The sequence below is a fragment of the Rhinopithecus bieti genome, unplaced genomic scaffold (assembly GCF_001698545.2).
Source record: "Rhinopithecus bieti isolate Rb0 unplaced genomic scaffold, ASM169854v2 scaffold_28066, whole genome shotgun sequence".
Classification (NCBI taxonomy): domain Eukaryota; kingdom Metazoa; phylum Chordata; class Mammalia; order Primates; family Cercopithecidae; genus Rhinopithecus; species Rhinopithecus bieti.
In genome coordinates, this window is record NW_016813021.1 from 1,681,130 (window position 1) to 1,690,127 (window position 8,998).

The window sequence follows — 8,998 nt, forward strand, 5'->3', positions numbered from 1 at the left end:
AGTTATTTTTCCTTTATTATTATTATTATTAATTTTTTGAGACGGAGCCTCTCACTGCCGACCGGGCTGGAGTGCAGTGGTGCCATCTAGGCTCACTGCAACCTCCACCTCCCAGGTTCAAGCAATTCTCCTGCCTCAGCCTCCCAAGTAGCTGGGATTACAGGCACCCACCACCACGCCCAGCTAATTTTTTGTATTTTTAGTAGAGGTGGGGTTTCACTATGTTGGTCAGGCTGGTCACAAACTCCTGACCTCATGATCTACCCACCTTGGTCTCCCAAATTGCTGGGATTAAAGGCATGAGCCACCACACCTGGCCTATTTTATATATACATATATATATATATTTTTTTTTGAGATGGAATCTTGCTCTGTTGCCCAGGCTGGAGTGCAGCAGCGCAATCTTGGTTCACTGCAAGCTCCACCTCTTGGGTTCACGCCATTCTCCTGCCTCAGCCTCCCGAGTAGCTGGGACTACAGGTGCCCACCACTACACCCGGTTAATTTTTTGTATTTTTTTTTTTTTAGTAGAGACAGGGTTTCACCGTGTTAGCCAAGATGGTCTCGATCTCCTGACCTCGTGATCTGCCCGCCTTGGCCTCCCAAAGTGCTGGGATTACAGGTATGAGCCACCATGCCCAGCCCTATTACATATATATTTAAGACAGGGTCCCATTCTGTCACTCAGGCTGGAGTGCAATGAATGGCAGGATCATGGCTCACTGCAGCTTCAACCTCCCAGGATCAAGCGATCCTCCTGCCTCAGCCTCCCGAGTCGCTGGGACTACAGGTGCATACCACTATAACTGGCTAATTTTTAAATTTTGTGTAGAGACGGAATCTTGCTGTATTGCCCAGGCTGGTCTCAAACTCCTAGGCTCAAGTGATCCTCCTACCTCGACTTCTTAAAATGCTGGGATTATAGGCATGAGCCATTGCGCCCAGCTAGTTTTTTCCTTTAAAAATCACACTGCTGACCAGGCGCAGTGGCTCACGCCTGTAATCCCAGCACTTTGGGAGGCCAAGGCAGGTGGATTACCTGAGGTCAGGAGTTCGACACTAGCCTGGCCAACATGGTGAAACCCCGTCTCTACTGAAAGTACAAAAATTAGCCAGGTGTGGTGGCACACGCCTGTAATCCCAGCTACTCGGGAGGCTGAGGCAGGAGAATTGCTTGAGCCTGGGAGACGGAGGTTGCAGTGAGCTGAGATCATGCCACTGCACTCCAGCCTAGCCGAGAGAACGAGACTCTGTCTCAAAAAAAAAAAAAAAAAAACAAAAAAAAAAAAAAAAAAAAAAAATACACTGCAAAATAATATTTAATGACATGAAAAAAATACTTGGGAAATTGTGACATGAGAAAAACAGGTTACAATATAGCATGCCAAGTATGATTCCTTCTCTGATAAAAATATAAATATGTGCATATTTGCATTTTTTAAAGGTCTTTCAAAGGTTATTGAGGAAGAGGACACATTTGCAGGGGATTTTTATTTCATTCCTTGGGCATTTTGGTATTTTCCAAATATTTTATGATGATTATTGCCTTTGTCCTCTAACCAAAATCAAGAAACGTATCTTAGTTAAAATGTCACTGCTGGATATAAAATGTACATTGAGAAAAGAATTATTCCTCGAAACATTTTCAAACTTTATCTGAGCAGTTAGGTCAGGGCTGGGCGCAGTGGCTCACGCCTGTAATCCCAGCATTTTGGGAGGCTGAGGCAGGAGGATTGCTTGAGGCCAGGAGTTCCAGACCAGCCTGGCCAACATAGCCAGACCTCGCCTCTCCAAAAAATTTAAAAATTAGCTGGGCATGGTGGTGCGCACTTGTAGTCCCCACTACTCAGGAGGCTGAGGTGGGAAGATCGCTTGAACCCAGGAGGTAGGGGCTGTAGTGAGTTGTGATGGTGCCACTGCATTCCAGCCTGGGCAATAGCAAGACCCCGTCTCAATAATAATAATAATAATAATAGGCCAGGACCTACCAGATATGGGGGGGGGGCTGGGGTTTGACCTGACCTCTGACCTCTGGGCAGTCAGGTAGGCATGCCACCATCTCTGACCCACATCTGCCACTCTGCCACTTGGCTTTCGGGCTCCATCCGACTGCATACCTGCAGTGTGTCTCAGTCAGACACCCAGGCGGGCCTCAGCCTGCAAGACAGGTTTGTCTGCCCCAGCCCCTAAACTCAGAGGCCGGCTCCTGTGGGTAAGAGGGGAGCAAAGAGGTCAGGGCTAGGTCAGGGCCCCGACCCCTTGAGGGACAGGCAGCCATTCGATGGCTGCTGCCCCCACACCCCCAGGTGACTGCATCCCACCTCGGCCTCTAACCCTCCACGGCTCTCCAGCGCCCTCCTCACCTCACACTGAGGGGCCGGTGTGGCTGGGCCCCTTGCCACCTCTCCAAGTATCTCTCTCTCTCCTGCTCCACTGAGCCAAGCTCTCTCTCTCACCATCTGAGATCACAGAATAGAAACAAGAAACTATGTTATATAGCAATCAAGCGGGGCACATGCCTCTGACTACATCCACTTTTGCTTACATTCCTTCCACGAGGGCAAGTTGGGTTTTATTTTTTTAACTAAAATCTAAAAACTCACACCCCTGCCCTTTCCTCAGGCGTCCCGCGCCCACTGATTCCTCCTCTCTGGTCACCTCGTCCTTGGCTAGTGTTAGAAAAATGGCTACAAGCTTCCTGGGAATCAGATAATAAAGCTTACAGGAACTCTTCCCAGATTTAAAAGAGCTTAATAAATAAATAGATAAATAAAGCTTACCTTCTAGAGGGGAAAATAGATAAAACCAATAAGAAAAACACATGTCAGAGGCTAATAAGTGCTAAGGAAAAAAATAAAAGAATGAAAAACAAAACAAAAACCTAGCCAGGGCGGGGCGCAGTGGCTCAAGCCTGTAATCCCAGCACTTTAGGAGGCCAAGGCGGGAGGAACGCTTGAGGAGTTCGAGACCAGCCTAGGCTACATAGTGAGACCCCCCCCCGTCTCTACAAAACAGTAAAAAAATTTTAAAAATTCACTGGCCATGGTGGCAAGCGCCTGGATCACAGCAGCTCAGGAGGCTGAGGCAGGAGGATCACTTGAGCAAGGGAGGTTGTGGCTGCAGTAAGCCAAGATTGCGCCACTGACTCTGTCAGCCCAGGTGACAGTCTCAAAAAAAAAAAAAAAAAAGTGGCTGGGCATGGTGGTTCACACTTGTAATCCCAGCACTTTGGGAGGCCAAGGCAGGTAGATCACCTGAGGTCAGGAGTTTGAGACCAGCCTGGCTAACATGGTGAAACCCTATCTCCACTAAAAGTACAAAAATTAGTTAGGTGTGGTGGCATGTGCCTGTAATCCCAGCTACTCGGGAGGCTGAGGCAGAAGAATCCCTTGAATCTGGGAGGTCGAGGTTGTAGTGAGCCAAGATCGTGCCACTGCACTCCAGGCTGGGTGGCAGAGCAAGACTCCATTTCAAAAAACAGAAACAAAACAAAACAAAATACAGTGAGGGCCTGGTGCCCCCTCTGGAGTGTTTTTCATTGTCCGGGTTTGACGCTGTGCTGTGCCATCACCACGTGTGGGGCCGGGGAAAGCGCTGATTCCGGGGCACACACCTGCCCTTGGAGCGCGGGTGGAGTCAGCTCCATCTATAGGGTCTGGCCTGGGAGCAGGGAGAGGTGCTTGCCCAGAGCAGGCTCAGACCCTGACGCTGAGCCTAGGGAAAGGTGAGCCGACCCTGGGGGCAAATGGACCACAATCCCCCCTCCCCATGAACTTTCCCCTGCGATTCTGGGATAAATGACACATACAGCACTGAGAATTCCATGGTAGTCGTTATTATTACTGTTGCTTTTACTAATAGCAGGGGCCCCATCACTCACCTGTGGGTAATCAATTTATTACCTCTCAGTTTCATTTGTCACCTGTTGCCAGGTTAGGCTTTGTCAATAGAGGGCGCTGGAGAACCACTGAGGAGCCAGGGTCCCTCTGTCTCACTCCAGGGCTTTGTGTTCTCCTTCCTACTGCGTTGTGACCAGCAGGTGGCTGCTATGCTCCACATTACAGGGAGTGACCTCCAGTGCCGCCTTCTCCTCCTTCTCCCTCCTCCTCCTCCTCCTCCCTTCTCCTCTTCCTCCCTCTTCCTCCCTCCTCCTCTCTCCTCTTCCTCCCTCCTTTCGTTCATCCCTCTTCCTCTCTCCTCCTTCTACCTTCTCCTTCCTTCTCCCTCCTCCTCTTCCCTCCTCCTTTTTTCTCCTCCTCGTCCTCCTCCTCTTACCTTCTCCTCTTTCCTCCTCCTCCTTCTTCCTCCCCCTTCTCCTCCCCCTTCTCCTTTCTTTTAAGAGATGGGGTGTCAGTCAGGCGCAGTGACTCACACCTGTATTCCCACCTGCAATTCCTCACTTTGGGAGACTAAGACAGGAGGATCACTTGAGTCCAGGAGTTTGACACTGCAGTGAGCTATGGTAGCACCACTGGACTCCAGCTTGGGCAACAGAGGGAGACCCTGTCTCAGAGAGAGAGAGAGGGGGAGAGGGGGGGGGGGGGGGGGGGGGATTGCACCGTGTCACCTAGCCTGGAGTGCAGTGGCAGGACCATAGCTCTCCAGTGTCTTCTTGAGCCTAGCTAGGGACTTGCCACTTAACCCAAGAGATCTATTTAAAACATGAAGTAGAATCATTGTTTCTCACAGAATCAGCTGCCTTCTCAGATCCTCTGCAAACGGAAACAGAATCATGCAAAACGGGCAAAGTAAAGGGACAAGAAAATGGTTTTTTTGAAGAGCTGCTCCCAGCCCTGCTGGACAAAATGACCAAAATAGGATCCCTGGTATTAAAGTTCCTCTCATAAAAATCAATTCAGAAAATTGAAGACACTTTGGGAGGCTGAGATGTGAGGACTGTTTGAGGCCAGGAGCCTTGGCAACAAAACAAGGCCCTGTCTCAAAAAAAAAAAAAAAAGATATATATATATATATATATTTGTACCCAGAGTCAAGACAAGCAATATTTGTTGTCTAAAGACAACTCTGGTTCAGGGTACATCAGTTAGCTTTTATTTTCTTTTTTGAGACGGAGTCTTGCTCTGTCACCCAGGGTGGAGTGCAGTGACTTGATCTTGGCTCACTGCAAGTTCCGCCTCCTGGGTTCACGCCATTCTCCTTCCTCAGCCTCCCTAGTAGCTGGGACTACAGGCACCCGCCACCACGCCTGGCTAATTTTTTGTATTTTTAGTAGGGACAGGGTTTCACGTGTTAGCCAGGATGGTCTCGATCTCCTGACCTCGTGATCTGCCCACCTTGGCCTCCCAAAGTGCTGGGATTACAGGCGTGAGCCACCATGCCCGATCTTTTCTTTTCCGTGTTTTTTTTTTTTTTTTTTTAGATAGAGTCTTGCTCTGTCGCCCAGTCTGGAGTGCAGTGGTGCAATCTCAGCTTACTACAACTTCTACCTCCCGGTTTCAAGTGATTCTCTGCCTCAGCTTCCCAAGTAGCTGGGATTACAGGCATGCACCACCACACCTGGCTAATTTTTGCATTTTTTGTAGAGACGGGGTTTCACCATGATGGACAGGCTGGTCTTGAGCTCCTGGCCTCAAGTGATTCTCCCACCTCAGCCTCCCAAAGTGCTGGGATTCTAGGTGTGAGCCACAATGCCCAGCCCAAGACAGATACTTTACTTTAAGAAAGTAAACTGGCCAGGCACAGTGGCTCACACCTGTAATCCCAGCACTTTGGGAGGCCAAAGCGGGCAAATCACTTGAGGTCAGGAGTCTGAGACCAGCCTGGCCAACATGGTGAAACCCCACCTCTACTAAAAATACAAAACTTAGATAGGAGTGGTAGCAGGCGCCTAGAAATCCAGCTACTTGGAAGGCCAAAACAGCATCGTTTGAACCCAGGAGGTGGAGGTTGCAGTGAGCTGAGATCCCGCCACTGCACTGCAGCCTGGGTGACAAAGCAAGGCTCTGATTCAAAAATAAAATAAAATAAAGAAAAAGAAAATAAAGAAGGGAACTTAGGTTCAGTGAGGTCATAAGGGTGGGACCCTGATCCAATAGGACTGATGTCCTTATAGAAAGAGAAAGAGACACCAGGAGTGCACACATACATGGAGGGAAGGCCATATGAGGTCACAGTGAAAAGGTGGCCTTCTACAAACCAAGGAGAAATGCCTCAGGACAAACCAACCCTGCTGGCACCTTGACCTTGGACTTCCAGTCTCCAGAACTGTGAGAAATACATGTCTGTTGTTTGAGCCACCCAGTCTGTGATATTTTGTTACACAGCCCTAGCAGACCATTACATTCAGTCTGTTCTTTGCTTCCCACTGTGTCCTTTCTACCAAGCACCATGTCTAGCACATAGTAAATACCCCCCAAAAGATGTGCAAACATCATTGCCTCCTGTGGGAAGCTGTCCCTCACCCTTCTCCACTCCTTCTGCCCTTAGCTTAAGTGCCTCTTCTCAGCTTCAGTTCCTACACTTTCCACTTGGCTCTCGAAGAATATGTTTTGAGGTCTAATTCCTCTTTAGAAGGTGAAATGTTTGAAGGCAGGGGCTGGGTCTTCCCCAGGGCTCAGCACCAATGGCATGCACCATCAGAATTTTGTTTTGATTTGTTTTTTTGAGATGGAGTTTCACTCTTGTCACCCAGGCTGGAGTGCAGTGGCCCAATTTCAGCTCACTACAACCTCTGACCCCCGGGTTCAAGTGATTCTTGTGCCTCAGCCTACTGAGTAGCTGGGATTGCAGGCGCCTGCCTCCATGCCCGGCTAATTTTTGTATTTTTAGTAGAGACGGGGTTTTGCCACGCTGGCCAGTCTGGTCTCCAACTCCTGACCTCAAGTGATTAGCCAACCTTGGCCTCCCAAAATGCTGGGATTACAGGTGTGAGCCACCGCGCCTGGCCAGGAGTTTAATAAATATTTGAGTGAATGTAAGTTTCTTGACCTTGATGCATGGGCCCTGGAGAGCTAGAAGACCTGAATTCTAAGCTTCATCCCTGTGCAGCTGTGGACACTGAGCCTCAAATGTAATCATGGTCTGGGGTTTTTCCAGAGATCAAAGCTTGGGGAAAGTCCTTTATTCTCTGAAAGGTACAGGGCTATTTTCACATCTGTTATGAACACTTGTGCCGTTGAGCTGAGCTGCTGAGTCTTAGTCAGCTGTCTGGCTCCAGTTGGACTTCCTGCTGTACCTCAGATACACTAAGCTCACTCCTGCCTTGGGGCTTTTGCACTTGCTACTGCTTCTGGGAACACACTGCCCCCAGGCTTTCCCAAGGCCCCTTAATTTTCAGGGTCTATGCCAGAGTCGAGGCAGATGATACTGATTGCAAGGAAATAACTTGGTTGCAGGGCATTCGGGAACAGAAGAAATACCACTGTTCGGCTGGGCACCCCGGCTCACGCCTGTAATCCCAACACTTTGGGAGGCCAAGGCAGGTAGATCACGAGGTCAAGAGATCAAGACCATCCCGGCCAACATGGTGAAACCCCATCTCTACTAAAAATACCAAAAAAAAAAAAAAAAAAAAAAAGCCAGGTGTGGTGGCAGGCGCCTGTAATTCCAGCTACTCGGGAGGCTGAGGCAGGAAAAGAATTGCTTGAACCCAGGAGGCAGAGGTTGCAGTGAGCCAAGATCGCGCCACTGCACTCCAGCCTGTAGTCTCAAAAGAAAAGAAAAGAAAAGAAAAGAAGAGAAAAGAAAAGAAAAGAAAAGAAGGAGAGCCGGGCAGCGGTGGCTCAAGCCTGTAATCCCAGCGACTTTGGGTAGGCCGAGACGAGTCGCGGATCTTACATGGTGGTCAGGAGGATCGACCATCCTGGCTAACACGGTGAAACCCCGTCTCTACTAAAAAATACAGAAAACTAGCGGGCGAGGTGGTGGGGCGCCTGTAGTTGCCAAGGCTACTCGCGGAGGCTGTAGCAGGAGTAATGGCGTAAACCGGGAGCGGAGCTTGCAGTGAGCTGAGATACCGGCCACTGCACTCCAGCGCTGGTAGCGAAACTCCGTCTCAAAAATAAATAAATAAATAAAAAATAAAGAAAAGAAACACCACTGCTCTATTAGTTCATTTAATCCCCTCAATGACTCTGAGAGGCACGTACTTTTTTCTTTTATTTTTGAGACAGGGTCTCACTCTGTCACCCAAGCTGGAGTGCAGTGTCGCAATCACGGCTCACTGCAGCTTCTACCTCCCAGGCTCAGGTGATCCTTTTACCTCAGCCTCCTGAGTAGTTGGGACTACAAGTGCGTGCCAACACACCTGGCTAATTTTTGTATTTTTTGTAGCGATGGGGATTTGCCATGTTGCACAGCCTTGTCTTGAACTCCTGGGTTAAAACAATCCTTTCACCTCAGCCTCCCAAAGTGCTGGGATTACAGATGTGAGCTACCACGCCTGGCCGGTATGTACATTTTTTTTGTTTGTTTTTTGTTTTTTGAGATGGCGTCTTGCTCTGTCACCCAGGCTGGAGTGCAGTGGTGCGATCTCAGCTCACTGCAACCTCCCTGTCCCGGGTTCAAGCGATTCTCTTGCAAGAGCCACCGCACTCAGCCTTTTTTTTTTTTCTTTTTTTTTGAGACACAGTCTCACTCTGTTGCCCTGGCTGGAGTGCAGTGGCATGATCTCAGCTCACTGCAACCTCTGCCACCTGGGTTCAAGTGATTCTCATGCCTCAGCCTCCCAAGTAGCTGGGATTACAGGCCTGTGCCTCCATGCCTGGCTAATTTTTGTATTTTTAGTAGAGATGGGGATTCACCACGTTGGCCAGGCTGGTCTCGAACTCCTGACCTCAGGTGATCTGCCCACCTTGGCTTCCCAAAGTGCTGGGATTACAGGTGTGAGCCACCGTGCCCAGCCAATATGTACTATTAATATGCCCATTTATGATACGCCCATTTAATATGCCCAGATGAAGAGATTAAGGCCCAGAGGGGTTAAGCAATTTGCCAAAGGTCTCACAACTAGCAAATAACAGGGCCAGGATATGATGTA